This window comes from Acomys russatus, chromosome 19 (genome assembly GCF_903995435.1).
Source record: "Acomys russatus chromosome 19, mAcoRus1.1, whole genome shotgun sequence".
NCBI classification, from domain to species: domain Eukaryota; kingdom Metazoa; phylum Chordata; class Mammalia; order Rodentia; family Muridae; genus Acomys; species Acomys russatus.
In genome coordinates, this window is record NC_067155.1 from 11,330,727 (window position 1) to 11,357,725 (window position 26,999).

General features: G+C 51.1%; 1 protein-coding gene across 1 annotated transcript in view; it reads right to left on the minus strand.

The window, feature by feature from the left end:
• Positions 1-26,721, minus strand: part of Bicra (BRD4 interacting chromatin remodeling complex associated protein) — a 77,655-nt gene extending 50,934 nt beyond the window's left edge. Inside the window, exon 1 of the mRNA XM_051162443.1 lies at positions 26,619-26,721. The gene's annotated coding sequence lies outside the window, so the exon portion shown is untranslated. The remainder of the gene's footprint in view (positions 1-26,618) is intronic.
• Positions 26,722-26,999: the final 278 nt, after the last annotated feature.

Genomic DNA, 26,999 nt, shown 5'->3' on the forward strand with positions numbered 1-26,999 from the left:
TAGGACTGTCAGAAAACAAAAACAAAAAAGAAATGTTTCTTTGTGGGTGTTGTGTAACAGTGTCCTCCGAGATTAAAACATTCCATTCTGCTAGGAAGCTCCTTAACCAGGAAAGTAAACAACTCAAAGTAGCTCCAGGAAGTCCCTGAAACTGACCAGATGTTCCAGGCCCCACTCTGCCTCAGCTATAAACACTGAGAGTATCTTTCAGAAAGAAGGGAGCTGAGCTGGCAAGAAGACCGAGGGGGAAAAGCTGAAAACAACAATCTGAGACCACACCAACTCGGAAGAGGTTTAGAACAACTGAGGTATCAGGGAAGAACCCTCTGCCACCTGCTGGGCTAGTGTGCCCTAGATTCCCACCTTTGGGGGACCCAAGCAAGGACAGGTTTTGGTGTTGCTGCTGTCTTAAGTCTCATTTCCACTACTCTAAGCAACCCCTCTCCCAAACTCCTGTAAGTAACTCTAATAACACTTCCTGGTTCACCAAATTGGACTTTAGTGGTATCCATACTTTGGTGTGGCATCCCCTATCAGGGGTGGGTAGACGTGTGTTGCATCTCCCCAAGCCAAGTTTTGTCACAGAACAGTGGGCATTAAAAAACCCAAACTGAAAAGCTTGCTCAGTGGTTAAGAGTACATGTTGTTCTTCCAGGGGACCAGAGTGTCCCAGCACCCACATCTGGCAGCTCACAACCACCTTGAACTCCTGTTCCATGGTAATCCTCCAGCCTCTTAGGGAGCTACACTCCAGCACACACATGATGAAAACAACAGAATAAGCTATGCATGGTGGTGCACACCTTTTATCCCAGCACTCTGGAGACAGAGGCAGGCGGATCTCTGTGAGTTGGAGGCCAGCCAGGGCAACAGAGAGAGCTCCAGTACAGCCAGAGATTCATCTTAACACCCTGCCTCAAAAGTTAACAAATAAATATTAAAAAGAGGATGGGGGGAAAAAAAAGACAGTTACTTCATTTAATCCACAAAAATTTAGTGGCCACTCAGCTGTGTCCCAGACCTTGGGAGAACCCCTCAGGGCTTAAATTGTTGTTAAAGAGAAAACTAGCAGAATCATAAAATAAATAGCAAACAACCTAATCCAATTCATCAAGCCTCTGAAGAAAGGCTAAGAGCAATTGGTTAGGGTAACAGAGCAGAGAAGGTGTCCAACTTTAAATTGTTTATTACTATTATTTTTCTCTTTCTGCTTCCTTTTCCATCCTTACCTCTCTTTTTCTTTTCTTTTCTTTAGTTTTTTTTTTTTTTTTCCCCCTGAGACAGGGTTTCTCTGTGTTATCTTGGCTTCATAGACCAGGCTGGCCTCAAACTTACAGCGATCCATCAGCCCCTGCCTCCTGAGTGCTGGGATTAAAGGTGTGCACCACCACGCCTGGCTGCCTCTCCTTTTTTTATGAAAAGTCTCAATATAGAACCCTATCTGGGGGCTGGAGAGATGGCTCAGAGATTAAGAGCCTACTCTTCCAGAGGTCCTGAGTTCAATTCCCAGCAACCACATGGTGGTTCATAACCATTTATAATGTGATCTGATGCCCTCTTCTGGCCTATAGATGTACATAATAATAAATAAATCTTAAAAAAAAAAAATTAAAAAAAAGAACCCTAACTGACTAGAACTCTGTAGGCTAGGCTGGCCTTGAACTCACGGATCCACCTGCCTCTGCTTCCCAAATGATGGGACTAAAGACTTCACCATCAGGCCTGGCCTACCATTGTTGTTGTTATTTACTGTAATGTGAAGGATTGGGGGGGGCACATATACAGCAGTATACATATGGAGGTCAGAAAACAACTTTGTGGACCTGGGGTTTGGGGTCCAACCCAGATCTCCAGGTTGATATGTAGTGAGTGCCTTTACCAGCTGAATGCTTACCCCTCCCCCCCCCCCCCCAGACCTCTTAGCAGTAGGGACCTCGAAGCAGAGACCAGGGAAATAGGTGGGGAAAGTGTCCCCACAGCCCCAGGCTGAGGCAGAAACAAGTAGGCCACTGTGTAGGGGTCAGGGGGCGCTGGAAATGAAGTCAGCCCTGCGGTGTGGGGGTGGGCAGTGGGCGGAGCCTATCTGGGAACAGTGGGCTGAGTTTTGCGTTTTGACCTTCAGGGCTGCTCCAATGTCCCCTGCAAGCTTCCAAGACTGGAGAGCAGAGGGTGGGGGGTTGCGGGGGGGGGGGACACGGGACTGAGACCGAGATTGCATTTATCAACAGGCCACAAGTGGCTCCTATTCAGTTTTGTCCTCACAGTTCTGCCTCCGTTCTCTGTTTGTCAAACTGCAGCTCTGACCTCCAGAGCTCCCGAAACGGAGGTGATGGGCTTCAATCATCAGCTGAACAAACGAAAAGAATGGGGAGGGGGAGGTATGTCCGTGTGCACATGAGTGCACGCACGCACACATACCCCTCTGTCCTGGGTTAGCATACAGAATACACCATTTCATCATTTGTTGTGCCTTTGAGACAGGGTCTCCTGTAACCTGGACTCACCTAAAACTCAGTATGTAGCGGTTGGTGGTGCAAGCCTTTAATCCTAGCGCCTGGGAGGCAGGCGGATCAGTGTGAGGCCAGCCTGGTCTACAGAGAGCTCCAGGACAGCCAGGGCTGAACAGAGAAACCCTGTCTAGAAAAAAAAAATAAAACCAACAACAGAGCTGGAGACCCCAGGTTCAATTCCTACCACCCACATGGCAGCTCACAACTGTCTGTAACTCCAAGTGTGAAGGTACCTTCACACAGACGTACATGCGTGACACAGGCAAAACACCAGTGCATATAAATAAAAACAAATTATTTAAAAAAAATTTTTTTAACCTAACAGCAAAAACCCCCTCAATATGTAGCCAAACAGGACCTTGCATTCCTGAGTCTCCTGCCTCCCCGTCCCAAAAGCCAGAATGATAGGCATATGTACCACTACGCATTGCGGGGATCAATCCCAGGACTTCATGCATGCTAGGCAAGCACTCTCTACCCACTGGGGCACATCTCCAGTCTCTACTCCATGATCCAGGCTGGTGTGTCCAGTCCCATTTATCAGCCACCATGGCCACCAATAAAGCACTAGGCTTTAACCACTTTGGTTTGAAAGCATAGGGTCTCATTATGTATCCCAGGCTGCTCTGGAACTCATGACCTAACTGCATCAAGCCTCCTGGGTGCCTGCCTAGACCACCATGCCTGGTTTTTAGCTGATCTAAAACTAGGTGCCTTTCCAGCTTACAGAAAGAGGAAGTGGCGCCCTCAAGAGCCCCCCTTTTCTCCCCCCCACCCCCAGGTTAACAGCTATAGCAGCTCGCCAAGCCCAGCAGTTCCCAGTGGGTTATCTGTTGCATAAACGGACACTTCTTCCCACACGTCTTACAGATGAGGTCCTGAGGACCAGAAAGGGTAAGCTGGTGACTCCAGGTCACACAGGATATGCATGGGGAAGGGGGTGGGAGAATGTGAGGGGTGGATGGTTTCAGTCTGACACTCACCTTGCCCACTTAGCTGAACCTGGAGCTAAGCCTGGCTTTGAAGCCTCTGAGCCTTTTTTCTGATGTTCACACATCAACACACTTTCTTCCATCTTCCAAGTTCCTTGTTCAATCAACATTCACGGGTCAGCTCATGTGGGCAAAGGTGCTTGCCACAAAGCCTGGTGACCCAAGTTCCAGCCCTAAAACTTACCCTTGGCACACCTGCCCACACAAAATAAGTTAATGTCTAAGGATATTTTTATAGTGAACATTTTTACATTGTTAAACTCTGAGACATGGAGTTATATGGCCTGGGTCCAGTCTAGAAGTTGAGGGGACAGCCTAGAATACAACAAAGATACCTGTTCATTTAGAGTTTACATTGATAAGTTTACATTAATAAGATTGAGTTTTAGGTCAGGGTCTCACCATGTAGCCCTGGCTGTCCTAGAACTCACCATGTACTTAGTCCTGGCTGTCCTTGAACTCACCATGTACTTAGTCCTGGCTGTCCTTGAACTCCTAAGAGATCTGCATGTTTCTACCTCCCAACTACTGAGATTAAAGGTATGTACCACCAGGCCTAGCCTATCTAGGATTTTTGTTTGTTTGAGACAGGGTTTCTCCGTATAGCCCTGGCCTTGCTGGAACTCACGCTATAGACCAGGCTGGCCTTGAACTCAAAGGTCAGAGGTCAGCTTTCCAGAGTTCTCTTTTTGCCATGTGGGTTTTGGAGATCAAACTCAGGTGGTCAGGCTTGGTGATAAGCAACCTTATCCACTGAGCCGTCTAACAGGCCCCCTATTTGATTTGCTTGTTTGTCTGTTGGGGGGAATTCACTATGTAGACTATGTGGCCTTGAACTCAAGAGATTCTCCCGCCTTTGCCTCCAGGATACTGGGATTAAAGGCATGTACCACCACACCTGGCTGTTTGTTTTTAAAGATTTATTTTGTGTGTTTGTGCGTCTCCGTATGAGTGTATGTGCATGTTAGTGTGGGTGCTTAAAAAAAAAAAAAAGGCCAGCAGTGTTATGCTCCCAGGAGCCTGAGTTACAGGCATTTGTGAGCTACCACAACATGGGTGTTCCTAATCACGATGCCATTTCTTCAGGCCCCCTTCTATTTGGTTTCTGAATCAGGGCCTCATGCATGCGCCTCCCAAGTGCTGGGGATCCTATGCATGCTCCACTCCACCACACTCGGCTTAGCACTGAACATTTTTGAAAGTAGGTTGAGAGAGGACACAGAAAACAACACTATAAAACAGTAAATTACATGTTTACATATATTAAATTTACATGTACTTGATTTTGTTTTGTTTTGTTTGTTTGTTTGTTTTTTGAGACAGGGTCTCTCTGTGTAGCCTTGGCTGTCCTGGAGTTACTTAGTAGACCAGGCTGGCCTCTGCCTCCCGAGTGCTGGGATTAAAGGTGTGTGCCACCACACCTGGCTACATGTATTTGATTTTTATCATTGGACTAAAATGTAACATATTGCGATTTATATCTATAAATGTACAACTAAATGTGATATGCTATATCAAACTATTAACTACTACATTACTCATAAATACAAACGTGGCTATAGGTAAAAACCAACATAAATGCAAAGTAGGTGGCATGCCAGAAGCTGCTAAGAGCTAGGAAAGAAAGGGAAAGACCCAGAAACTTGCAGTTTTCAATCGGCTGATAAGCAGGTGGAGGCTGAGGCAGGAGGACTGCTGTGAGCTTGAGGCCAGCCTGCACTGCACAGTGGGTTCTAGCCTGGACTAAGGACATAAGTGAGGTGGAACCTTCAGTCTTGGATGAGGAAGGAGGAGGAATATGAACAAAGGCCCCGGGTAGGACTTGTTCTAGTTTGAGGAAGGAGGCCAGAGGGGCTGAATCGAACGAGCGAGGAGAGAGAAATGTGCGACGGATGAAGACGGAGAGGAAGTCAGGGGTGGCCAGTGTACTAGTCTAAAAGACACTACTAATGAATAACAGTCCTCCCCCAGGGCGGAGCCTGTGATAACCGACATGGCGGCCTCATAGGGAATGGTCTGTTTTCTCATTTTGGGTTTTGTGGGCTTCTGAGAGTAAGCACATGAGGTCCAAACTGAGCCTGCTCACTGAGAAGAAGAGCAGCAGACAACCCAGCCGAGAGCCAAGCAAATGGTACTCTCTAAGGAAAAGGCGGGAGTCACAGAGAGTGAGCAGTAAAAACTATCTTCCTTGGGTGTTCCTCAAGGGATCCTCCAGTTGAGGAACCCTCCACAAACCTGGTCTCGGTTGCTTCCCGACACACTCTGTGGCCCACATGATTGGCCCATGGCACGTGGTGGATGAAGAGCAAGCCCTGATCCAGCCAGGCAAAAGGCTTCCCTGTCCCCTCCCTCAGCACCAGGGTTAGCCTGGGCAACGAGCCTTCAGAGAGGAAGCTTCTACAACTCTACCACAGGCCCATCAGACACGGTCACTGCTCATCCTGGCTGTAGCCACGCCTGGCAAACCAAGAAGTAAACACAGCAAGACCTAAAGACACCAAGTGGAGTGTGGGACCCATGGCCCACGGGGTGCACAGAGAAGAAAGCGGGATTCAGCCGCATCCAAGCACACCAACCTTGAGAAGCTCCCAAGGTAGCCTGGCACAGGGACGCCTGGCTGTAGTCTGGCACTGGGGTAGTGCAGGCAGGAGGGTCGTTAAGTTCAAGCCTCCTCAGTTACAGTGAATTCCAGGTCAGCCTGGCTTACACAGTGGTATTTTGTTATCCCACTCCCATCCTGCATCCCTCCCGCAAAGAAAAACCATGCCACAAACCGGAAACCGAAGCCCTGTAGAGCAGTGCTTGCCCAGTCTAGGGCTCCATCTCCAGCATCATGTAAATTGGGTGTGAAGGCAGACAGCTGTAGTCCCGGCAGGTAGAATCAACCAGGAGTTCAAGGCTATCTTCAGCTACATAAAGAGCTAAAGGCTGGCCTCAGCTGAGTGAGAGGGCTCAGTGGTAAGGATGCTCACGGGCAAGCTTGAAACCCTAAGATGGATCCCTGTGACCAACAGGGTGGAGGGAGTTGTCCTCTGACTTCCTCATGGCTTAGAACATGCACATGTATGTGCACACACATGCACACTTGCACAAAATAAGTAACATGTAAAAACAATGTTAAGCGCAACAACAAGAAACAACCGAAAACTTCCTGGTGACATATGTCCCTCCAAAAGGCAGTCTATCTGGTGGTGCACGCCTTTAATCCCAGCACTCGGGAGGCAGAGGCAGGCAGATCGCTGTGAGTTCGAGGCCAGCCTGGTCTACAAAGTGAGTCCAGGACAGTCAAGGCTACACAGAGAGACGCTGTCTCAAAAAACAAAAAATCAAAAGAAAAAGCACTCTTTCAGATTCTCCCACAGTGGGCTCTGGGGTCACCCAGCAATCCGACACGAATATTTCCAGCCAGATGTATGAATAGTCACATGGAGCTCAGGAAAAAAGTGTACAGATCCTGCTCCAGGTCAGGTCCTGTGGCCCAGTGAGTCACGTCAGTGGCTTGCCACCACCACCCTTGGGCTGCTGCAGCCGGGATGTGGGCCATGGTCCCTGCTATTAGAAAAGGTCTTTGTTTGTTGCCTAATGCACAAGCCAATGGATTCTGGATTGGACAGACTCTGAAACGGGTCTGTTTCTTTCTCTCCCTCTTGACAGTCTCCCTCTGTGGGCAAGGCTGGCCTCGAACTCTTAGTGGGCGGTCCGGGCTCTGTCTCCTCTGTGCTGGGAACACTGGCACAGCCCAGAGCATCTGGTGACAATTCTAGAATTCTCTCTTGCTGCTTCTTCTGCGACACTCACCCAGCCCTCCCTCTTTTCTAAGATCACAGCTGAAGTTCAAGAACAAGGCAGCCAGCCCAACTGCTGTTGGCCAGTATCCCCAAGTCTATCACAGGCCTGTCAGCAACCGGCCGGCCACTCAGACACTCTGACTGTATGTGTGAGGGGCAAGCGTGGCGAAGCCCTCCTGGAATGCAATCTGGCAAGCCTCCCTGAGTGTAAGGGCCTGCTGCCTCTGCCTCAGCTGTGTCTCTCCCAGGAAACACTCTTGCATAAGAGATCTGAGGTCTGAGGTGCAGGGATGGAAAGGAAATGTCAGGTCGGATCACTCCCAGGCTCTAACCATCCCCCACACTCTAACAGGCTCGCACAAAATCAAAGCCAAGTCTTGGCCAAAGACACAGAATTGAAACGCCAGGGCAACAAAGACACCCGCTCATCAGCTCAACACAGAATAACATGCAATAAAGAGATTTAAAGGGCTGGAGGCAGAGCCTGTCATTAAGTCTTTGCCTTAATTCAAGAAATGGGGATGAGATTCAGCAGTAGAGTTCCTGCCTAGCATTGCTAGGGAGAGGCTGGGGGTGTGGCTCAGTGGTAGAGCCCCTGCCTAGAATCCCCCAGTGAGGGGCTGGGGTGTGGCTCAATGGTAGAGCCCCTGCCTAGAATCCCCCAGTGAGGGGCTGGGGGTGTGGCTCAGTAGTAGAGCCCCTGCCTAGAATCCCCCAGTGAGGGGCTGGGGGTGTGGCTCAGTGGTAGAGCCCCTGCCTAGAATCCCCCAGTGAGGGGCTGGGGGTGTGGCTCAGTGGTAGAGCCCCTGCCTAGAATCCCCCAGGGAAGGGCTGGGGTGTGGCTCAGTGGTAGAGCCCCTGCCTAGAATCCCCCAGTGAGGGGCTGGGGCATTGTTCAGCCACCTATCATGCTAAAAGCCCTAAGTCTGATCTTTAGCAAAAACAAAACAAAATATTCAACCTATAGGAGGCAAAAAAGAGTGAGGATGGGGGCAAGGAATGCAAGAGATATCTAAAAGAGAAACAGCAAGACAGAAGATTTAAATACAACCTTATCAAATATTATAGTATGGTATTCATGCCTGCAGCCCCAGAAACTAGGAAAGCAAAGACATCATCATTTGAACCAGGGATTTCAGGGCTAGCCTAGGCTATAAAACAACGCTTTGTCTCAAAAAATGAAAATAAAAAACAGGAGGCTGGAGAAATCACTCAAAGCTTAAGAATGCTTACTGCTCTTGCAGAAAACGGGTTCAGTCCCCAGAATTCACGTCAGGTGGTTCATAGTTGTCTGTAACTCCAGCTCCAGGGTATCTGACACTTTCTTCTGGCCTCTTGGAACACCTACATACGTATGTACACACACATTCTTTTAATCCCAGCACTCACGAGACAGAGGCAGGCGGATCTCTGTGAGTTCGAGGCCAGCCTGGCCTACAGAATGAGTTCCAGGACAGTCAGGGCTATTACACAGAGAAACCTTGTCTCGAACAATAAAATAAAATTAAGTAAAAATCTGTTCTTGAAAGTGTTATCTTTCGGCTGCAGTGATGGCTCATCAGCTAAGTGGGTGCACAGGTCTTCCAGAGGACCTCAGTCCAATTCCTAGCACTCACTTTAGGTAACTCGCGTGGTCTCTGCAAGGGCTGCATACGCGCTCACACACTGTAAGATGGCTCATCTGGATAAAGGCTTACAGCCAAGCTTAACAATCTGAGTTCAGGTCCTAGAACTCACATGTGGAGTCCTTCAAGCTTTCCTCCAACCTCCACACTGTGACGTGGCAGGCACGAGCACCATCCCCCTCAAATATAAATGAATACGAGAAAATCTGCTTGTATTCATTGGCATCTTTGGGTGTTTGGCTGTCGAAGAGTGAACCTGTGATGGTTGACAGTGATCGACAGCTTGACAGGATCTAGAATTCCAAGCCTTGGGGTGAGACTGTGACTTCCTAGCCTGGTGAGGTGGGAAGAACCACGCCAATTGTGGGGAGCACCATCCCCTGGGCTGAAGTCCTGGACCAAATTAAGAAGGAGAAGCAAGGAGGTAAGCGCCAGAGTTTGTTTCTGTCTGCTTCCCAACTGTGCAGGCAATGCGACCGACCGGCAGCCTCGCACTCCTGCTGTCATGCTTAACTGCATCCTGGTGGGCTTCATGCTTGAACTGTGAGCCGAGATAAACCTTTCCACGGAGAAGGAAAGGCGGGAGGAAGTGAGGGGCTGAGAGAAGAGAAAGAAAGGAAGTCTGTCTAATACCTGCCTGTAAGCACATCAAAACCCTCGTGCTACTGGGATCTCCACGGGGGGCGGGGGGCGATTGGGGGGGGGGGAGGTGTTCGTCTGTGCATTAATGTTTGAGGCCTTTGAGCTACAACCCAACTTTGTCTATTTTCTTTTTCTTTCTTTTTTTTTTTTTTCTTTCCCGAGACAGGGTCTTTCTGTATAGCCTTGACTGTCCTGGACTCGCTTTGTAGACCAGGCTGGCCTCGAACTCACAGCAATCTGCCTGCCTCTGCCTCCCGAGTGCTGGGATTAAAGGCATGTGCCGCCACGCCCTGCTCCAACCTTGTCTATTTTCATGGCAGGTACACTCAACCCACAAAACCTCCATGACAACAACAGCTGGGAGAAACAGCAACTAGTAGGAACCTTAAGTCCTCGGAACTAAGCTCCACAGCTGAGCTAAATTACACAGCCATCCTCCCAGGGCTGGTGGGGATCCGCAGTCAATCCAAAACTCTGAATTGTACGTCTCCTACCCCTACCCCAACTCACCTGGGCAGATGCCCCTGGATTGCCTTGACTGTCTGTAATTTTAGCAGCCACTACACATGGCAGGACGGGGAATGACTTTTGAAACATCTACAACAACGGTTAGTGTGAGGAGCACAGAGCTTTGGCGACACAGGATGACATCTTACCGACTAACCAAGAAGGCAGTAGGTAGGGCTCTCTACCTAGTGGGGAAACCGAGGCTGGGAGGAGAGGGCCCTTGCACTCTGCACATTTAATTTGTCACCAGCCAACTGGGCATGGTGGCGCACGCCTTTAATCCAGCACCCGTGAGACAGAGGCGGGTGGATCGCTGTGAGTTTGAGGCCAGCCTGGTCTACAAAGGAGTCTAGGACAGCCAAGGCTACACAGAGAAACCCTGTCTCGGAAAAACAAAAACAACAACAAAAAATTTGTCACCAGCCCTGGGTACGATGTGGTCTCTCAACATCTCGAGACCCTAGGAAGTTGCTCATCATAGTTATTTTTTGTTTTTTGTTTTTTTCAAGATAAGGTCTCTTTGTTAGCTTTGGCTGTCCTGGACTTGCTTTGTAGACCAGGCCGGCCTCGAATTCACAGTGATCCGCCTGCCTCTGCCTCCCAGAGGGCTGGGAGGAAAGGAGTGCGCTACCACACCCAGTGATCATAGTTACTTTAACAAAGGCAAGCTGGTGCGGGCAGCAGTGGCATTCGCCTTTAATCCCAGCCCTCGGGAGGCAGAGGCAGGCGGATCTCTGTTGAGTTCAAGGTCAGCCTGGACTACAAAATGAGTTCAGGACAGCCAGCACTGTTACACAGAGAAACCCTATCTTGAAAAAACAACACAAACAAAACAAAACAACAAAGGCATAGTTGTGTTAACTTCGGTTGTGGTGATGTTAATTCAGGCTTGGTTAGGCTAAGAAAGGGTTAGGTTAGGAGGCTCTGAAGAGCATCACCCACAGATCGGGCACCTAAGGGATAAGGGCAGAGGTGAGTTATTTCCTAAAGTGCCTTTGGGCTTTCTGGCTTTAGCTAGAACCAGGAGGCTCCGTGGCTTGTGAATAAAAACCCGGCTGTGTGTGTGTGTGTGTGTGTGTGTGTGTGTGTGTGCGCGCGCGCGCGCACGCGCGTCAATCCCTCCAAACCCCTCAACCTGTGAGAAAGGTGGGTATAGTCTCCTCTTCCTACTAAGTATGGATTGGAATGATTACACATTAGGTCCTGAAGGGTCTACGGAGACCACTGTGCCCACAGGTATGGGAGCTACGGGCAGACACCTGCTGGAGGACCCAACAGTGGTCTGGGGAAGTGGCCCCAGGTAGGGCGCAGCAGACAGGTGAGAGAAGCAGTGGGAAGCCAGGGCGTGGGGAAAGTAGATAAAAGAGTGGAAGATAAGGTCAGGGATCAGAGCCAGGTCACAAGGACGTTAGAAGGAGGAAGGGCAGGGCTTTCTACCTCAAAGAACCTGGAGCCAAAGAGGCGGCAAAAATGTTCTGTTTTCTGCCAACCTCATAGCTTCGTCCACCCAGGCATCCATCCTCCAGTCCTTCTTTTCCCCTTCTTACATTTTTTTTTTTTTTGTGCATGGGTGTGCATATGCAATGGGGTGCACATGTGCAACGGGGGCGTGCGTGTAGGGGTCAGGGGATGACTAGTGGAGTAGGAGTTGGTTCCCCCATTCCACTACTGTAGACTTCACAGGCCGAACTCAGGTGCTCAGGCTTGGCAGGAAGCATCTGTTACAGTGCCATCTCACTGCCTACTCCCCAACTTGCACCCCCCACCCGACAGGTTTTCACGGAGCCCCAGCCGGAACTTGGTATATAGCTGAGGATGTCCTTGAACTCTACCACCCTCCAGCCTCACTAATCCTTCCCACCAGCCCATTCTCCATCTTCCTGGGCTCCTAAAAGCATCCCAGGCTGGTTCTTTCCCTGCCTCAGAGCTTCCGGAGCCATCTGCCATAACCCAGGAAACCTGACCTTAGTCCCTCGAAGCCAAGAGGTTTCTGGAAACTCCCTACTTTGTTCAGGAGGAGACACTGACCTTCACACCTGGGCGAGACGCAGGGTACACAGCGCAGGGAGGATGGACTGACTCGCTGCACCTTGAGCTCCCTAGGGAGCTGCCCTCATGTGCCCTCACCCCTGCCAACCCAGGGCTGCCCTCGTGCCACATGCATGTGAGGCCTTGGCTCATGCTAGAAACTCCACTCTCGGACTCCTTTACCTCCGTCCACAAAACCGCATTCCTCACAGACAGCTCCATCGTGTCAGGCCGGTTCTCCCTTGGGAAGCTGCAGGTGGCTTTGAGCAAAGCACCTCAGGCTCAGGGTGATTTCTTAGCAGGAGCCACTGTGCCCAAAGCCTGCAGAGGACACTCTATTTCAAGAAGCCTGACATGACAGGAAGCCTGGCTTGGTAGAACACGCCTTTTATCCCAGCAAAGGCACGTGGATCGCTGTCAGTTCGAGGCCAGCCTGGTCTACAAAGTGAGTCCAGGACGGCAAAGGCTACACAGAGAAACCCTGCTTCGAAAACACAACAACCAACCAACCAAAAAGCCTGACAGGGTACATACCCCAGAAGATGCCTCCTCCCAACCTGCTCCGGGAACATGGATGCAGTACCTCTCTCCCTCACCTGCCTGGGAGGCAAAGTTCTGGCTCACTCACACTCTGGGGTGGTAAGGGTGGTTGGAAGGCACACACCACAGGCAGGAAGGTGGACACCTCTGTATGCGTCAGAATTAACTAGCAGCAAACCTCGGTTCAGGCAGCAGTTGGGCACAGGGCCCTGGAGAAGTGAGTTCTCTGCCTTTGGGACAGATGGCCAGAGAGAAGCAAACTGGGTGTCCAGCCTGTAGACACTTTCAACTACCTTCCTTCACAATGCCACCGCCACCCCAGTGCTGAGGACATCAAGAAATAAGCTGTGGGGCTGGAGAGATGGCTCAAAGGTTAAGAGCACCCACTGTCCGCTCTTCCAAAGGTCCTGAGTTCAATTCCCACCAACCACATGGTGGCTCATGACTGTCTGTAATGAGATCCAGAGCCTTCTTGTGGCCTGCAGGCATACATGCGGGCAGAATACTGTATACATAATAAGTCAATCTTAAAAAAGAAAAGAAAAGAAAAGAAAGAAGCTCTACTGACAGGTAAAATGGTTGCGCGGGTAAAAGGTGTTCGCAGCTACGTACGCATGAGGGCCTGAATTCGGTCGACTCCCAGACACACGGTAAAAGGAGAAACAACGGTTTAATGTTTCCCTCTTCCCCCCACACAATGCTATACCCTGTACTCCCTCTTCAGACATACAAACCAGTAAACAAATGCAATGAAAAGAAAGCTTTAAAGTGAAAGCAAAAAGTACTGAGCCAAGCAGCGTCTGTGGCCCATCGAACATGAGACAGAGAAAAGCAACAGATGACAGACAGTACACACGTGGTATCCGAAAGGCAGCCAGGGGAGGAAGACACAGGAGGGACACGGGGACACAGCAAAAACTCACACAGCCATCTGCAGGGACAGCAAAGGACGAGCCACATAGTGATACGGTGAGAGGCCACAGGCCAGAGCGGCCGAGAGTAATGGGAGAAGCGTGAGAAAGGAGATGCAGATGTGGTGTTTGTGCACTCTCACTACATGTCTACATGTGTTATAACCAATCGCAGAACGTATTCAGATGTTATGTATGGACCTGGACAAGTACATGTATCGCATGCGATTTTGTTCTTTGTGTGTATGTGCCGGGGGATGGTGTTCAAGACGGGGTTTCTCCGTGTCACAGAGGCCTGGCTGTCCTGGACTTGCTCTGTAGGCCAGGCTGGCCTGGAACTCCATCTTCCTGCCTCAGTCTCTGCAGTGCTGATGAAATTACAGGCCTGAACCACTATGCCTGCCTCTACCTGCCCCTCTCTCAGGCAGCAATCCAAGGACAACCTAGGATGTCATTCCCCAGGCACTGCCCACTTAAAAAATATTTTTTCTTAATACTCTGCTTTATGTCCCATGTGTAGAGGTCAGAAGACAACCCTCAGAAGTCGGTTCCTTCTTTCTAACCGTGTGGGTTCTGGGGCTCGAATTCAGGCCCTCAGATGTGGTAACAGGTACCTTTACTAGCTGGGTGACCTCTCTGGCACTCCATTTTTTCCTGAGACAGGGTCTCGCAGAGACTCGGGGCTCACTGATTAGGCTACCCTATCTCGGCAGAGCAACCCAGGAATGCACCTACCTTTGCCATGCCAACGCTGCGGCTATTAGCATGCACTGTGACACGTAACAACTTTTACCAGGGTTTTGGGGACTGAACGCAGGTCCTCGTGCTTGCATACCAGGTATTTCAGAAACTGAGTCCTCCACCCTCCAGCCCCCACACACGGTAAAATGTAATTTGAGAAGTTTGTTTGTTTGTTTGTTTAATCTAAGCTAAAGTACAGAGTCATGGAAAGGGACATACTCAGGAAGGGAAGGGTCTAGGTGGACACCAGAAAATTCTGTTCTCCAAGTAGGAAGCCAGAAACTCTAACAAATAAAACAAAATAAGGAGCCTCGAGCCAAGCCTGGCAGAAGCCAATGATGCCATCACTCAAGAGAACAAAGTAAAGCTGCAAGTTAATTGCCGGCCAGAGAAACTTAGTGATAGCCTATCCCAAGTTAAAAAGGGAAGGCTGGGGGGCGTGGCTCAGTGGTAGAGCCCCTGCCTAGAATCCCCCAGTGAGGGGCTGGGGGCGTGGCTCAGTGGTAGAGCCCCTGCCTAGAATCCCCCAGGGAGGGGCTGGGGGGCGTGGCTCAGTGGTAGAGCCCCTGCCTAGAATCCCCCAGTGAGGGGCTGGGGGCGTGGCTCAGTGGTAGAGCCCCTGCCTAGAATCCCCCAGGGAGGGGCTGGGGGTGTGGCTCAGTGGTAGAGCCCCTGCCTAGAATCCCCCAGGGAGAGGCTGGGGGCGTGGCTCAGTAGTAAAGTACCTGCCTAGAATCCACTGCATACCAAGGAATGTGCATACATACACACACAAAATAAATACAAGCATAAAAATTGTTTTAAAAGGTGGGTCCACAAAGAATGATATGGAGTGAAATGTGCTCACCCTGGGTGCCAAAGAAATAGCTTAGTAAGTAAAGCGCTTGCTGAGTAAGTGTGAGGATCTGAGTTCAAACCCCCTATCCCCAAGTAAAGCTGAGCACAGTAGCACATATCTGTAATTGCAGCGATCCTGTGGTAAGACAGGAGGTGGAAACACAAGAATCCCTGCGTGTTACTGAGCCTGTTGCCTTGGCAAAACAAGAAACCCTGCCTCAAACCAGATGGAAGGCAACGATGGGCACCCCAGGTTGCGCTGAATTCCACACACATACATATCTTGGCAAGTGCGTGCCCGCGCATATACTAACTCATGTCATATGGACACATAGAAGGTCCTCAACCTGAGGGACAGCCAGGAGTGGTGGTCACTGCCTGTAATCCCAGTACTTAGGAGGTAGCAGGAGGGACAGGAGCTCAGGTCATCCTTAGCTACATAGCAAACCTAGAAGCTATCCCTGTGCTACACAAAACACAGTGAAGGAGAGCGCTCAACAGGTGGCATTCCACAACTGTGAGAGCACTGGCGGCCCAGGAGCAGGGATGACAGCCGTCAGGGACAGTTGCTGGGAGGGAGCTGGCTGGGTGGGGCCAGGAATGTGCTGTGTCTTGATGAGGTGTGACTTACACCGGGCACGCGCTGGCCAAGACTTGTCAGAAGACAGGGGTGGACTCTGTATTGTACGCAAATTACAACCCAGCAAGAAATGGCGATGAGGAAGAAGCTTCATAGCTTTCCTCCATTACCTGAGCAGCAGCAAGAACCATTAAAGGACCGTTCCAGACGCGACTGCTAACGGTCTTTCATATATATGAGATAATATATAAGTACCGGGCGTGGTGGCCCACACCTTTAATCTCAGCACTTGGGAGGCAGAGGCAGGCGGATCGCTGTGAGTTTGAGGCCAACCTGGTCTACAAAGTGAGTCTAGGACAGCTAAGGCTACACAGGGAAACCTTGTCTTGAAAAACAAACAATATATATATATATATATATATATATATATATATATATATATATATATATATAAAATAATTTGTATATAGAATTCATGTATTCAGATAATATATGAAAATATATAAATGATACACAATAACTCTATACTCCCCATATATACCTACAATAGCAGCAGAAATAAAATAGAATGACTAGGGCTGGTGAAATGGTTCAGTGGGTAAAGGTGACTGCGGCCCAAGTCTGAAGACATGAGTTCAAGCCCTGAAACACCATAAAGATGAAAGAAAACAATAGACTACGCAGTTGTCTTTTGACTTTTACATGTCTACTATAGCATGTGTACACACATACCACAACAATAAAAATTTTTTTACATGGAACAATAAAACAATCTACTAGAAGTTTGTGAATGTTATTTCTCTAAAAATAGTTTACCTAAGGTGCTTATCTTTTTTGTTTTGTTTTGTGAGACAAGGTTTCTCTGTGTAGCCTTGGCTGTCCTGGACTCGCTTTGTAGCCGAGGCTGGTCTCGAACTCACAAACATCCACCTGTCTCTGCCTCCTGAGTGCTGGGATTACAGGTGTGCTCCCCTGTGCCTGGACTCTAAGGTGTTTATCTTATATTTTATTTTGAGGCAAGGGGCTCACATAGCCCACGCTGTACATAAACTTTCTATGAAGTTGAGAATAATCTCTCCGTCTCCCGAGTTCTAGGATGACAAGCACGCATCACCACATGAGTTTGAGATGGCAGGGATTGAGCCCAGAGTTTCGTGCACACTAAGCAAGTATGCTACCAACGGAGCCACATCTGCCCTGGTGTGTATCCCCATCTGCGTGTCTGTGTACATGTGTGTGCCGGTGCCGGGGGCTAGTGGAGAATGGAAGTGCCCTGCTCTATCACTCGGACTTAACTCTGTAGATCAGGCTGGCCTAGAACTCCCAGAGATCTGCCTGCCTCTGCCTCCTGAGTACTGGGACTGCAGGCATGTGTCATCACCGCCTGGCATCTGCCTTATTCTTTTGAGGTAGGGTTTCTAATTGAACTAAGCTAGGAGCTAGTAAGCCCCAATGTACCACCACCACCAGCTCTTCCCTATGCTAGGGATACTGGCAGGTAAGTGACCATGCCCAGCCTTTGATGTGGGCACTGCGCCTCCAACAGCGCTCCATCCATATGCTTGTGAAGAAGCCACTGGGCCATCTCTCCAAAGCCAGGAGGTACTTCCTGCCCATTTGTTCATTCATATTTGCTTTATTTTGTGAGGCAGAGGTCTTCTGTACCCCAAGCTGGCTTCAAATTTCCTACCGGTCTGAGGATGGCCTCAAACTCTTGATCTTCCTGCCTCCACCTACCAAGCAATTCAAGCATGTGTCACTACACTGGGATTCTAGGGTGTTTGTTTTGTTTGTTCTGAAGCAATCTTGCTCAGTAGCCCAGACTAGCTTGCCATCCTCCTACTTCTGCCTCCCAAGCGCTAGGTGACGGATTTGTACCATCAAGCTGAAGTACATCTTACTGTACTGTGTCCACCTTTCTTGCTCAACTTGAATAACTGAAACCATGAAGTAGAGGGGCCTCAGGGGCAACCCCCTCCCCACTAAGCAGACCTCTCTTCATGACACCAGGCATTCAAGGCACCATGTGGACCCCAGGAAAGGCAGGAGAGAGGTTATGGTCCAGGGCACTGCTGAGGCTTGAGCTGTGAAAGCCAGACCCCCTGCATCTGGACAGACAGGCTGCAGAAGCGCCTTTATACCTGGTTCAGGGTGCTAAGGGAACCCTATCTTCAGGTAACCCGGAATGCTGGGATAGCAAGGCTCCCCATGGGCTCTTTCAGGGTCCCTGGAGTCATTAACAACGGTCCCACAGCCTCTGCTCGCTGGGCCCCTGAATCTGCTATAAGTCACTGTAGACTCAGGAGTCCCCTCTAAGCAGCAGGAAGGGTGCAGAGGCAGCTGAGCCTGGCTGGAGTTGGGGCGGGGCGGGGAGAGTCCTGAGTCATCAACCATCTATTTCTCTTACCCAATTGAACTGCAGAAAGAATGACTCTGTCCCCCATCTCTAGAGTCCTTTCACCAGCTGGGAGTAGCACACTTCGTTCCCCGTGCTGGTGCGGAGCCTGGCACATGCAGAACCCTTGGCCACACAAGACTGCGGTTAACAATGGGTTCTCGAGAGAAGCGGGACTTATTATTCTCCTGCTTCCGGTTCCCTACCCTAGGCTCAGAGGAAAGACCAGCCCTGCCACCTAGCCACAGAGTTAGAAGGGACAAGTCAAGTCTAAACCACATGCAGTTTACTTGGTCACCCAAGGGACATTTTATCCTGCGGAGGCTACCGCCTCACTTCTTGCACTCCCCCTTTGATGATAACAATTTATTTTTAATGATGTATTTGTTTTGCGCGTGTATGGTACAATGGATCAGAACCAGGGACTCACACAGGCTGCTGGGCCACAGCTCCAGCCTCTCACTGGGAGACACCAGGCACTCTACTGCTATCCTACGTCTCTGTCCCTCTTTTTACTTTTAACATAAAGTCTCTCTAAGTTTCTTAGGCTGACTTTGAACTTTCTCTGTGGCCCAGGTAGGAGGACTTAAACTCGGGATTCACTTGCCTCAACCTCTGGAGTAGCTGGGATTTTAGGCCCACACCGCCAGGCCCAGCTAATGGGAACAATTTCTTCCCACACTATCAGAACCTGTACCCCACAGTCCATGCATCCAAGGTGTGAACCGCCAAACCTACATCAGACAGAGCCCCATGAGATGAGACGAAGATAGAAAAATCACCAGGAAGTCCCCAAAATGGAGAAATCAGAATGGATAAGCAAACCAAACCCCACATGCCTTGTGATCTGTCTTCCCCACCTGAGAAGTCCACCTAATGAATACCACCCTTTTCACAGCACAGGACATGCCCTGGAGAAGGTGGTACGAAGCCTAGGACCCAGAAACAACACAGCAAATAACAACACGTGTCAAGATTGTGATACCAGCCAGGCGTGGTGGCGCACGCCTTTAATCCCAGCACTCGGGAGGCAGAGGCAGGTGGATCGCTTGTGAGTTCGAGGCCAGCCTGGTCTACAAAGCGGGTTCAGGACAGCCAAGGCTACACAGAGAAACCCTGTCTCGAACCCCCCCCGCAAAAAAGATTGTGATACCACTGAAAAGTCAATAGAAACACCGCAGCAAAAAGTAAAAAGTGATTTATGCAGTGTAGAGGAGGAGTAACAGACCAAGAAAAGAACCAGAAGAAAATTGTTCCAGGAACTTCTGGGAAGGCTATGCTACCCTGAACGCTACGGGTGCTTTCAATCTATAACAGAAAGTGATGGCCCACGGGCTAAAAGCACACTGCACATCCAGAGGACTCAAGTTCACTAACTTGTTTCTCAGCACCCACTTCAGTCGGCTCGCAGCTGGCTGGTAACTCCAGCTCCGAGGATTCCACACCTCTGACCTTCCTGGGCAATGCGTTCACATGCTAAACTCCCACAACCTCCCACATATATGTAATTTAAAAATTAAAGTAATAAAAAAAATCAAAATGTGAAAATAATTATAACAAAGTGAGCCCAGAAGCCTTGAAGCATTCCGTAATTCAGCTACTTGAACTTGGCATTCAAGGACGTGGGAGCTCTGTTAACCAGAAGGCAACTGAGGCTGGATGGAGCATCATGCCCTCCACTTGAAAGTGCCAATACTGGGCCTGGCAAGATGGCTCCTCACAATTTGTCCTCTAACCTCTACATGAATAATAATAATGTAATTAAAAGCATTTTAAGGAAGCCTGCACCATTAATAAACTCACCATCTGGCTGAAAAAACATTCTTTTTTTTTTTTTTCCCTCTCCCAGTCAGGCTTGGAGGTAGGCACATGCCTTTAATTCTAGCATTCAGGAGGCAGATCTCCATGCGTTTTGAGACCAGTCTGGTTTAGAATAGAGAGTTCCAAGCCAGCCAGGGCTATATAGTGAGACCCCCATATAGGAAATTAAAAATTACAAAAAATAAAAACCATTCTATAAAAATGCTGCCAAGTCTCACAAGCCGAATTTGATCCCCAGGTCCTACATAGTGGAAGGAGAGAACTGACTCCCTCAAGTTGTCCTCTGACCGCCACACATTCACTATGACATGCCCGTACCCCCCAAACATACAATAAACAAACAAATGTAAGATTCACTCCTGCACCCCCACATATACAATAAACAAACTAAATTTAGTGCAGGGCCTCAGCTGGGGAGGGTGACTCAGCAGGTAAAAGTGTTCTCTGTGCAAGCATGAGGACCTGGGTTCAAATCCCCAGAACAGGAATAAAAAGCCAGGTGCGGCCATGCATGACTATAGCTCCAGCACTGAAGGAGAGCGATGGAGGGACACAGAATGCAGGGATTCCTGGCTGATAACGCAGTTCCCTTGCCCCAAAAGAATGAGGAGAATGATTGAGCAAGACACCTACCTGGTGCCTCCCTCTAGCCTCTGCCCTTGCACACATACATGCACACCACATACATTCAGAGATGCACAGAGTAAAAGAAAACAGAATGCCAATTCTGGAGGGCTGGGCGGAGCTCGACGGCACGGCATGTGAAGGAAATAAGAAGACCCTAATGTCATAGTATAGCTCTGTCATCCTAATTACTGGGGAGCAGAACCAAGAAAGGTTTAAAGCCCTGAGACCTGGAAGATGGCTGTGCAAGGCAGACAAGCTGAACCCAATCCCTGGACCCTCTGTAAAAGCAAAGCAAGGTGGTGAGCATCTGTAATGCCAGTATTCCTGTGGTGAGATATGAATGCTGACACAGGAGCCTCCCCTAAGCTTTTGGGCTGACTAGTCTGGGATATCTACAACAGGGGCAAACACAGTAAGACAGATCTGACTTCCGACAAAACGGAAGGTGAGGTTGTCCTCTGACCTTCAGACACATACAACCATGTACAGACATGTACATGAAAAGAAGTATCTTTTTAAAAATTTCAAGGACTGTGGGCAACAAAATTTAAAATAAAGGATGTGTCAGGGAGTGACTCAGTGGTACAGCCCCTGCCTAGAATCCCCCAGTAAGGGGCTGGAGGCGTGGCTCAGTGGTAGAGCCCCTGCCTAGAACCTCCCAGTGAGGGGCTGGGGGCGTGGCTCAGTGGTAGAGCCCCTGCCTAGAATCCCACAGTGAGGGGCTGGGGGCGTGGCTCAGTGGTAGAGCCCCTGCCTAGAATCCCCCAGGGAGGGGCTGGGGGCGTGGCTCAGTGGTAGAGCCCCTGCCTAGAATCCCCCAGGGAGGGGCTAAAGGTGTGGTTCATTAGCATGCAATGAGGCCCTGGGTTCCAGATCCAGCACTGAAAAATCTAACATCTTGTTTGTGCCCGTCCATTATAGAATTCCCAGCCCTGTTGGATTGAAAGGGCTGCTTGGAAAAAGAACTGGCTGAGATGGAACAGACCCCGGACACAGTGACTCATGAACTTCACTGAGTCGTATTCCCTCACATCTACCCGTTAAGGCTGGTCCCGGGTTTCCCAGGGGGAGGGGGAATCAGTTCTAGAGCCAGCAAGCCGCACTTGGGTGGCAAGTTGCAGACTTGCAATTCAGAGCCCCAGTTGGGTTCCAGAGCCAAGGTTCTGCCCTGCACAACCACACACATGTGATGACGCTGGCCATGTGCAGGGGAATGTAGCAAAGATGTCAAGGGACACAAATACTGTGGAGCCCGTTAAGGTAGCTCGGCAGGCAGGTTGGATACGAGCAGCCGAGCAGCCGGGATGGAGAGAGAATGACTTCCTTATAGTGTGGCATCCCAGATTCCCAACCCCCCACCCGCCAGAGCTACCAGGAGACAAATCCCAGGCCTTGATCCAGCAGGCTGACAATACATGGTAACAAATCCAGAACATCACAGGAAACAAAGTTTGTCTAGCCAGTGGGCTACCACTGAGCCTAAAAAGGATGGAGAAGCCACACAGAAGGTTAGTTCTAGGAAGATAAAAGTGAAAAGGCAAAGGGCAGAAACAAGAGGAGTATGTGCTACAAGCTGTACAAAACGAGTTTCTCAGGTGACACACACACAACCTCAGAGTTGAGACGCCGTCCTTGGGGAGGAAGCTGGGGGAAGGATGGAAGGCAGGCAGAACAACCATGACTTTCTGTTTCCGTTTTTGGTTTTTTTTTTTTTTTTTTTTTTTTTTTAACATGTCCTTTATATATTTATCAGTGAAGAAACTGAATCCGGGGTGACAGAATCTCAGCAACTGGAGGTTAAAGTAGGAGGGTGAGAAGTTCAGGATCATTCTTAGAGGCTAGCCTGAGCTAAACAGAAACCCTGTCTTAAAAAAGGGGGGGTGGGGTGGGGTAGGGGTGGACTAGTGAGATGCCTCAGAGGGTAAAGGTGACTGCTGCCAAGCCTGAGAGTTCAATTCCTGGAATCTACATGGTAGAAGGAGAGACCAGAGTCCTGCAAGTTGTTCGTAGACCTCAGCAAGTGTGTACCCACACATGTGTAGAACTAAAAGTCAAGACAAAACCAAAACAAATAAACAAAAACCAGAAACAAGGAGAAGAGAGCAAGCCAGCTTAAACTTCCTCCTTGGAGTGGCTCAGGCCACCCAGACAGAACTAATCAAACCCTGCAACAAGGAACCCATCAATTCTCCTGATGATCTGGGTTCCAGCACCACTCCTGATCCCAGGGCCTGGCCCTGGCCCCTAACAGTCCTCCCCCCCCCCCACCCCAGCAAATTTAACTGGAAACAATAGAAGAAACAAAGACACTGGTGGCCTCCCGAGCCACCAGCCAGATCCCTCGAATACACATAACTCATACACAAAATTTATTGTCTCCAAACTGAAAATGCCTTCAGAAAGCTCCTCAGGCCTTCTCATGGGGGATCTGGCCTGTCCTGGAGACACAAAGGCTTCAGTCAATTGGGAACAGTCAAACATGGGCTGCTACAGGCAGAGAAGGAATTGGGGGGGGGGGATCCTTGGGGACCACTCAATTCAGCACTTCCCAGCCTTGCTTGAGGCTACGGTATGGCTGTATCCTTCATAGCCACAGAGAGGGAGAAGGGGTGTAGGGGTGTGTAGGGGTGTGTGTGTGTGTGTGTGTGTGTGTGTGTGTGTGTATGTGCGCGCGCGCGCGCGCGTGTGCGAGGGGAGGGAGATTCTGCTGGGCAAGAGGGAGCCAGGTGCAAGGCGGATGCTTGGGGCTGCATCCAAGAATCGGGAAGAGACGGGGATGAGATGACCCGGGCCTCCCTCCCACCCCAGCTCAGGCCCTGCAGAGTGTGAGAGGGGAAATGGCAGGCCTGGCTGCTTCCAGCCCAGGCTGCTTCTACGAAGGAATGCCATGTTTTCCTGTTTCCAATTAACATCCCCCAGCAGCAGCCCTCCGCATTCTTGAGACTAGGAGTCAAGGAAGCCCGGGGGAGTGGGGAGGGGGGTGTGGATCCTCCTGGAAGGTTGGCTGGCCTCAGGGTTAGGCCTAGAGACCCCGCACATACTCCCTAGAACCTCCCAGGCTGGAGGTCGAGCCCTTCTGTCCCCCTCCCCCATCCCCAATATGCCAGGGAAGGTTAGCAAAGGTGCCAGAGGCTTCTGGGAAGGAAAGCAAGCAAGCTCACTGTAGGCTAGACATAGGATGAGTTCCCCTTTAGGTCGAACTCAAGTTTTTCCCATCTTCCCTGTGCACCTCTGAATCCTAGTGTGCCCCGCCCACCCCAGAGTTACCCTAAGTTATGTTATCCTTGCCAGGGGAAAGATCAGTGGGGCGGCATGGGTCTCTCAACACCCATAGAACCTTCTCACCACTAGCCCCTGCAACCTGGCCAGCAAGAAGTTAGCCACGAAGCACATACCTCTGGCCTCGGTTTATTTTCCTGTGAAAAGGACATCATCGCCTCTCTCATCTCCCTGACTGGGGAAGCTGGGACCCAGCAGCACTTTTCCTCCAGTGCGCACACCCCCCCCCAACACTGGAGCAAGAGTGTTGGGCGATCACTTGTTCTATTTTCTCTCTATTCGCCTTGGCCAGGAGCACCCCTCCACCACCACCACCCTCCCCCCCACCCCCGGGCGGGAGGCGGTCATGCCAATTCCAAACATCTGAGACTAAAGAGAAGTCACACTTTTGGCTACTCCTTTCCCTACCTCCAGGTCCCGTCAAAGACCAGTCATCTTCACAGTGTGTTGGGAGGAGGCAACTGAGCCAGGCAGGTTACAGACCTGCCTAAGGTTAGGGCTAGGGTGGGCCTGAGATGCGAGTTGTTTGCCAGCTGAAATCAAGACACCATGGGGTGGGGGGTGGTACCAGGCCTGAGGTGCAAAAACAACTACAACAGACAATCAGGTCCGCTTCCTTCCCTGACAGCAACCAACCCAATCAGCTAAAGTGGTGGATCACAGAAGCCTTGACCCTGACCCCCCCCCAGACCCCCCCCAACAGCCCCCTCCCCCACGCACCCCGCCTCTACACACATACTAGACATCTATGCAGCTGCTAAACCAACTCTCAGAGGAAAACATCTGACAGATCCTTCCAATAAACCCAGGTCCACTCAAGCCAACGGGGGCAAGGTGACTACAAAGTGAAAACAGAACCGGTCTGAGCAAGGCTGGATAAAACTCTAGGCTGCTGTGAACTGGGGCTCAAAGTGACTCGAAATGTGTGACCTAAAGCTAGCCCTGTAACTGCCCTAGGCCTCAGTGAGCCTGTCTGGCAAATGGGAACATTCACTGTATTCACTCCTCAGACGGTAGCCAGGGTAGAAATGTATTTAGCAGTAGCCAATCCGGGGTACAGAGTGGTTATTTCCGGCTTCTGGGAGGTGGGGGAGCTACAGAGGAAGGCAGGGTACTGAGGTAAACAACTGATTAAGTCCCAAGGGGCAGAGGAAAGGGGTGGTCTCTGAGCGTGGCTTCCCCTGTTTCCTCATCCTGGGGGTGGGGGCAGGTTGGTGTCGGAGTTGCCTTAGTGTGCAGGTGTAGGGGGAGGCTGTGTGCAAAAGAGCTCCTCTGACTTCCAGCCCTGAGTCTTGGGTGTTTTCCACACATCCCCAGATTTCTTTACACTACATTGGAGGAGCGACAAAAGGGAATGAAGGTTCAAGACTTGGGGTAGGGTGCAAGCGCAAAGGCTGGGGACCTCAGAAGGCTCTGTCACCAAGACTTCCCCTGGAGAGCTGACCCGGCAGCCTCTGACCCCACCTCCAGGGACGTTCAGCTGCTCAGAACCACAAAGCAAAACAAAGGGGCGCGGAGAGGAAGGAGCCACTATGCCTTCCAATCACCGCGGGCGCCGGAGCCCGCGCCCTCCCGCGGCTCGTCGCCGGGTCCTCCGGCTGGCGGAGGCCCAAGGCCTGGCTGGGCAGCTCCCAGGTCCCTTGTCTCCTTGCGGCTGCCAGTGACAGGAGCCGCGGAAGCAGCCGAGGGGCAGCCAAGGCGATGGAAAAACCAGATGGTCTCAAACCTCTTCCACCTACCTACCCATCCATCCATCCATCCATCCTATCCCACCCATCTCCCTCCGAGCCCGTGGCCTGGACGCCCTCCGCAAGGACCTGGCTGGGATCACCCCGGGCAAAGGACTGCCTTTGTCTAAAGGTCACCACCCGGAGCGCGGTGCCCGGGTTGGGCCTGGTGCCTCCCATTCCCAGGCCCACGGCGTTGGAGCTCAGGGGCCACCCCAGATCCCAGGAGGTGACAGGAGTGGAGACTCCCCCTTTCCCTCCCTTTGATCCCCAGGAACAGGCCCCTTGCGGGACCAGTCAGCTGAGGGGGCGGAGGTCCCCTACCCTCCTTGCTGGGGGCTGGGGAGGTAGAGGAACAAGTCAACTCTCATTGTTTAGGGGCGATGGAGAGGGGGAGACCCACTGGCCTGTATCCCAGTTCATCCCTCCCTAAAAGCCTGCAGAGGACCCCCGATTCTCCCAGGCACCCCCAAGAAGAACTTGGGGAGGGGGCGCAAGGAACGCGCGACAGGAGGGGGAGGAGATGAATCCAGCTGCCTCTTCATGGTCCTCGCCTTTCCCCAGAAAAGGCGGGGAGCACGAGGAGAGGAGGGGGTCCTTAAGGCGGGGGGGGGGTCCCTGCCCCTCCCCCCGTGGGACGTTCGCGCTCTCCCCTCTCCTCCGTTGCATTGTATCCCGGGAAGGACAGGGGAGGGAAGCGGGGCGCAAGGTTTGAGATCGGGGCGCAACGTAGGGGAAGATCTCTGCAAGATCGGGGTGGCGGCGGTGGCGGGAGAGATCTAGGATGGGGGTGCGCGGATAGTGGTGGGCGCCGATCACAAAAAAAAAAAAAAAAAAAATCTAGCCTAAGCAGCGGCAGCAGGCGCTGCGCCCCGGTTGGGGGGCTGAGTGTAGAGTGTCGGGGGGGAGTGGGTTCGGCCCCAGCTCTGGCTCTCCCCCCCCAACACACACACCCTCGCCGCCGAGCCCCACTCCCCCCCTCGCTTTTGCGCCCTGTCACAGCCCCGACTCGCAGGTAGAGAGAGTTAAGAGATTTAAAGAGAAATTGCTACATTGTGAGAAACTCACCCTGATGTTTGAGCAGCCGTCGGCGCGGGGTCTCCGGGACGGCCCCGCACGGGCTGCACAGGGAGGACCCAGAAGGGGCCGGCCGGCCGGGCCGGTCAGCGCACTGCCTGATCGCATGGCGGGGCCCGGCTCCGCTGCGCCCGGGCCCGCCACCGCCCTTGCAACGAAGCGGCCCCGCGCGGCCTGGCCCCGCGCCCCGCTCCGGGGAGCGCCCCTCGGGTATGCAAAAAAAAAATTTTTTTTTAATTAAATGCAAAAAAAAAAAAAAAAAACCCTTACTGGTTTGTGTCCCGCCCCCCTCCTCTTCCTCCCCTCCGCCCAGCTAGGAGGAGGAGCCACATAAGGCCCCGCCTCTATTATAGAAGCTAACCAATAGTATCG